The following is a 6,464-nucleotide window of genomic DNA, read 5'->3' as shown; positions in this document are numbered from 1 at the left end:
AATCAGCAACTATAACAAAGTTGCAGGGTACAAAGTCAACTTACAAAAAGCAGTCGGATTTCTATGCACTAATAATAAACTAGCAGAAAGAGAAGTCTAGAATACAATCCCATTTATACTAGAACAAAAAGAATAAAATATCTAGGAGGTGAAACTTCACCAAGGAGGTGAAAGACCTATACACTGAAAACTATAAGACATTATTGAAAGAAACTGAAGAAAACATAAAGAAACAGAAAGACATTCCATGCACATGGATTGTAAGAATAAACATAGTTAAAATGTCCATACTACCTAAAGAAATCTGTAGATTCAAGCAATCCAAATCAGAATCCGAGTGACATTCTTCACAAACATAGAATAAAGAATCCTAAAACTTATAAGGAACAACCAAAGACCTCAAATAGCCAAAGCAATTCTGAGAAAATAGAACAAAGTTGGAGGACTCACAATTCCTGATTTCAAAATATACTACAAAGCTATAGTAATCAAAACAGCATAGCACTGGCACAAAACAGATACACAGACTGATGGAACAGAATTGAAAGCCCAGAAATAAAACCAGACATCCACGGATAGCTAATCTTTGACAAAGGGACCAAGGACACACAGTGGAGAAATGAAAATCTCTTCAGTGAATGAGGTTGGGAAAACAGGACAGCTGCATGCAAAAGAACGGAAGTAGACCATTATCTTACACCATACACAAAAAGTAACTCAAAACGGTTTAAAGACTTGAATGTAAGACCTGAAACAATAAAACTCCCAGAAGAAAATATAAATAGTACACTCTTTGACATCTGTCCTAGCAGCATCTTTTTGAATACCATTTCTACTCAGGAAAGAGAAACAAGAAAAAATAAACAAAAGGGACTACATCAAACTAAAAAGCTTCTGCAAGATAAAGGAAACTATCAACAAAACGAAAAGACCACCCACCAACTGGGAGAAAATAGTTGCAAACTATATATCCAATAACGGGTTAATTTCCAAAATATACAAAGAACTCATACAACTCAACAACAACAAAAACCCAAAATGGTCAAAAAAATGGGCAGAGGATATGAACAGACATTTTTCCAAAGAAGATATACAGATGGACAGCAGGCACAGGAAACTATGTCCAAGATCACTAATTATAAGGGAAATGCAAATCAAAACTACAATGAGATATCACCTTACACCTGTCAGAATGGCTATAATTAACAAGACAAGAAATAATGTTTCAGAGAGGATGTGGAGAAAAGGGAACCCATAAACACTGCTGATGGGAATGCAAACTGGTGCAGCCACTACGGAAAATGGTATGGAGATTTCTCAAAAAATTAAAAATAGTAATACCATGCAATCCAGCTATCTCAGTAACGAGTATTTATCCAAAGAACATGAAATCAACAATACAAAGAGATCTATGCACGCCTATGTTCATTGCAGCATTATTCACAATAGCCCAGATGTGGAAGCGTCTCAAATGCCCATTGACTGATGAATGGATAAAGACGATGTGGTATATATATACAATGGAATACTACTCAGACATAAAAAATACAAAATTGTCCCATTTTCAACAACATGGACCTTGAAGGTATTGTGTTAAGCAAAATAAGTCAGACAGAACAAAACAAACACCACATGATTTCACTCATACGTAGAAGATAAACACATGGATAAAGAGAACAGATTAGTTGTTACCAGAGGGGAAAGGGATGGGGGGATGGGCAAAAGTGGTAAAGGGGCACGTGTTTATGTTGATGGATAAAAACTAGTCTGTTGGTGGTTAGCACAATGCAGTCTATACAGAATATATATGTACTAATATATATAATAATATGTACTAATATATATATACTAATATATAATAATGTACACCTGAAATTATACAATGTTATAAACCATTATTATCTCAACAAAATAAAATTTTTTGAAAAAAGAACATATGTTGTAAGCCATGTTTAAAATATTAAGTCTATTTTTACATCTCTTGACTCCAAACAACTTGAAAGTTCAACCAATTTTGAAATGCAATTCTTTTGATCTCCTTTTGGCTTGTTGCCCTTGTAAGAAAGAGATAAATCACAAAGAAATGAGCTGACATAAGCTTTTTGTTTTCAGAAAGATGTAGAATATTACCTATTAGCGACTGGAAGAATTCAACCAAATTCTACACCTTTTGTCTGGATCATTGATCATTGATTTGATATTCTATAAATAAATAGATACATGTATATTTCAATTAAATATACGTATCTGATAAGTGAATGTGCCAAGAAGTAAATATATGCTTATAAATGTTCAGAAAAATTTATGAAAAATGATGAACAAACGTTCTTCTGGAGAATGCAGTTGGGTGGTAGAGGCCTAGTAGGAAGTACTTTATACATTTTTGTGTTGCTTGAATTTTACCATTAACATGTATTAATGTAAATACTTTAGTGACTTTCAGTACTTTGTCCATCAACTCATTTAATGGGTATTATCAAGAGACAACATAACTCAGAAGAAACAGTGCTGGAGGAAGAGGTGTTGACTAACGCTGACTTGGGTGCTGTCCTCATGCAGCTTACATTCCAGCTGGGCAAGCGGATAATAAAGAATTAGAAGTGTGACGACTGATGCAAATAGGAAAAAAAGGTGCTAGTCAAAGGGAGTTATTTTCGAGAGCATAATGATGCTTCTTAGTTTTCCAAAATTAAATTATGACAGTGGTCATTTTCATGTTGTATATTTACTTTACTCTAAATCCTTTTCGAAAATTAATTCTTGAAATTTTGTTGTGCTTTCAGGAAAGCTCACTTATGTGTAACGAACATATTAATTGAACCTTATTTCTACCTCCTTAAACAGGCTTATCCTAACAATTACCTTTTACCTGCAAATTACCTTATATGGGCAATCAAAGGGCACCTTCCAAAACACAACCTCTTCAATGTTTCAGCTATTTTAATGGTCAATTCGAGCCTCTGTACCCCAAATTTAATTGCATAAACAGCCATCAGCTGCTGCTCCAATATGCCTAAAAATACCCACTAATACTACCACATATCAGATTAGCCACATGTCCTCTTCTGAAATTCATGAGAATAAAGTAGGAGCATGGGGAAAGGGAATGGCCTGGAGTAAGACAATCCTCAACATGAATGCCTCCTCTGCCCCTTCTTTATCAGTTACTTATCCTCTCATCTGTAAAACAGGTAAGATGTGCCGATAACGGGTACTGCTAAAGAGTGCTAAAGACTGGGACAATATTATATAAAACAACTTCTGGTCCAGTATCTGACATAAAATCATGGAAATTATTACTATTGTATTACCTTGCATATGGCACTGACTGGCTGAAATATTTTTTTTCTCTTCTTTTGTGAGTTTGACACTCTTCATGTTTTTTTTTGATGCATTTTGTTGAGTAGAAAGAAAAGAGACAAGCAATAAAAACACTTCCAAGAAACAATCCTTTGCTATTATTAATCCTAATAGCCAGTGACACTCTAATTCATTGTAGCCCACTGTACAGAGACTTAGAGGCAACCACAGAGCAAACCAGAGGACATTCCACCACCACAGCTCCAGACACGCTTAACCTGCCTAGGATGGCAGCTGGATTCAGAGCAAGCACAGGGCTGAAAGAGCCGGGTTTCAGCTTTTATTTTACCATAAGTGACATGATCATGGACAACAACTTAAATTCCTAGCTTTTGGTTTCTCCATCTTTGAAAGACAATGGACTTATTCATTAGTTAAAAGTGCAGATTTTGAGAACTAAATTATGTTTTTCTATGAGTGAATAAACTCTACTCATTTCGCTTTCCCTCCTTGAACATGTGCATTAGCCTACTGTTCTGAAAGAAAAATTGATAACTGGAAAGGATATTTTTTAGAATTGTTATTTTTTAGAGAAGGATACATTATGTAAACAAAGCTGGCAATACATATTTACTTTATGAGCCTCAAATGAGGATTACACCAGGTAAGGGTACATGAATGTAGTATCATATATCATAAGATTTCACGCAGATTGCTTCATTGTGACTACATTGATCATGATCAGTGTGTGTAAGTTTATACTACTTTATTGCCATATAAGAAGCCAGTGTTTCCATATAGCTACAGAATGATTTTCAGGCTCATTCACAATATTTCATGAGAATAAATGAATACATTTTAAAATATTGAGATGTCTGTCAAGGTGACTTGGAGAGTAATTGCTAAGATGGCGAATGAGACAGGGACAGCTATTCCATCAAATATTCATGACCCACTTCAGTAGTCTGAGGTTATTTTTAAGAAGTGATTGCCCAGTCATGGATTACACTTGCCGGTCATTCTTGTGTCTCAATAGGGCCTTACAATTAATTTCTGCTAATGGAATGTGAGCAGAAGTAATATGTGACACTTTTGGGTCAAGGTAGTTTTGAAGTGGGAATAGTTTTCGTACTTTCTCTTTCCCTCTCTGCCAACTGAATATCAACCCAGGATGAACTTGGAAAGACATGTGTTGATGATGGTACAACCTCTAAAATTTCTGGGTCCCTGACTGACTATATGGAGTAGAATTCTCTACTCCGCCAACCAAAAGAACCTGTGTAGGACTTTATATCAGTGAAAAACAGGCATTTATTTTATTAGGGCACTGAAATTTGGGAGTTGGTTTGTTAAAACAGCAAGCATTACCCTAAGTAACACAGCAAAAACTCACTTTACCTAAGGCTCCAGAAAAAGAAGCGACTGTTTCACAAGTCAAGGATAATCTGGGTATGAAGAGGGTAGGGGAAACTTCAGCACTGCCCTTTAATTAAAACAATTATTAAATCAACTCTACAAACAAACCCAAAATAAACCAGTTATCTTGAGTATAAATAAAAAACACAAAAGTCTCTATAGAATTTTCCTAAATGTTTTAAAGGTATGTTTCCTGCAGCAAAATAGATCTATGTATATTTAACATTATCTTTAAATATTGTTATCACCCTTAAAAATCATACTTGTTATTATAGACACAAACCTAAAAATAGCAATTGCTATTCAGAGTATCATTTTCTAATACATGCAGGACTATGAAAGAAAGAGTTTAAGAAGGAGACTAGTTTCACTTGCCACTAAAAACAAGTTGGCATTTATTGCCTTGTTTCCAGGGAACTGCTTTCAACAGAATAGCTCTTCTAAGGAGCTGTTTTTCTATCACCAAATTTTATCCATGCTGTCAGCTTATGCCTTGTGGAGGAAATATTCAGGACCTTACTAGAGAAAGAAGGTGGACTAGATTAGCTTTTCAGAGGAAAATTGGTCTTGCTAGCAAGTCAGTTAGTCGCAAGTGCTCCAAGAGCATGTGATAGCATACGACACCCAAAGCACAGTCACGAAGTCTATTTGACCACGTTGTTTCTTGAGCCCTCTGTTTGTTACAATCTCCTCTCATGTTCCCTTCCATTTGCCCTTTTCACTATTGGTAGGAATAAAAAATATAGATAAAACTATCAAGTGAAGTTTGCAACTTTTTGAACTTTGAAATACATCAGAAAGGAGACATAATATATCTGTATATCAGAAAGTGGATTTTTTCCTAAGGTTTTCCTAAGGTGAAGTGCCTAAGGTTTTACCCTACTTGTAAGATAAGTTAGTCTGTCACAGTTTCATGGATGCTGGCAAGAGACAGAAGACACCTGGATCAGAGATAAAGGAATTTATTATTCATATCAATATCAGTAGCCAGAGTATCAGCATTTATCATGCTTCTTCCTCAATTTCCACAATCATGTGAAGAGGACCAGGTAACACTGGCACACACCTGGACTGCATTACAGGAGAGGAACCCAGAGCTCAGGGAGTCTGAACATTTTCTAATGGACAGTATGCCAGTCCTTTGCTTTGGAGGATAATACTATCTCTATCTTCCAAGGATGTATGCAAGCATGTCTTTGTTCGAAATAAAGACACTAGGTATGTCTTCCGAGGCTGTTTACTATTCAAACATACTAGAAAAGAAAATAGTTCAGAGCAAAAGGAGGCAAACAGGGTCACACTGGCAAGATGTGTAGAAATGCAAGAAATTCATGGACACGAAATTCTCTCTCTCCCTCTCTTTAGTGTGTCTATATGTAAATAAACATGCATATGTACATATATTTATATATTCTCTACTCGGTGTATGTGTGTATATGTCTATAAACATACACACTAAGGCACAGTAAGGTTAATTAACTATGTAGAATAGGGTTGAATAAAGACTTATTTTGGGGTGCTGGCCCCATAGTCGAGTGGTGAATTTCGTGCACTCCACATTGGTGGCCCAGGGTTTTGCTAGTTTGCATCCTGGGCATGGACCTAACACGGCTCATCAGGCCACGCTGAGGCAGCATCCCACATAGCACAACTAGAAGGACCTGTAACTAGAATATACAACTATGTACTGGGGGGGCTTTGGGGAGAAGAAGAAGAAGAAGAAGGAGGAGAAGGAGGAGAAGGAGGAG

This window comes from Equus quagga, chromosome 11 (genome assembly GCF_021613505.1).
Source record: "Equus quagga isolate Etosha38 chromosome 11, UCLA_HA_Equagga_1.0, whole genome shotgun sequence".
Classification (NCBI taxonomy): domain Eukaryota; kingdom Metazoa; phylum Chordata; class Mammalia; order Perissodactyla; family Equidae; genus Equus; species Equus quagga.
The sequence above is the reverse complement of the archived record's forward strand: the minus strand, read 5'-3'. Positions refer to the sequence as shown.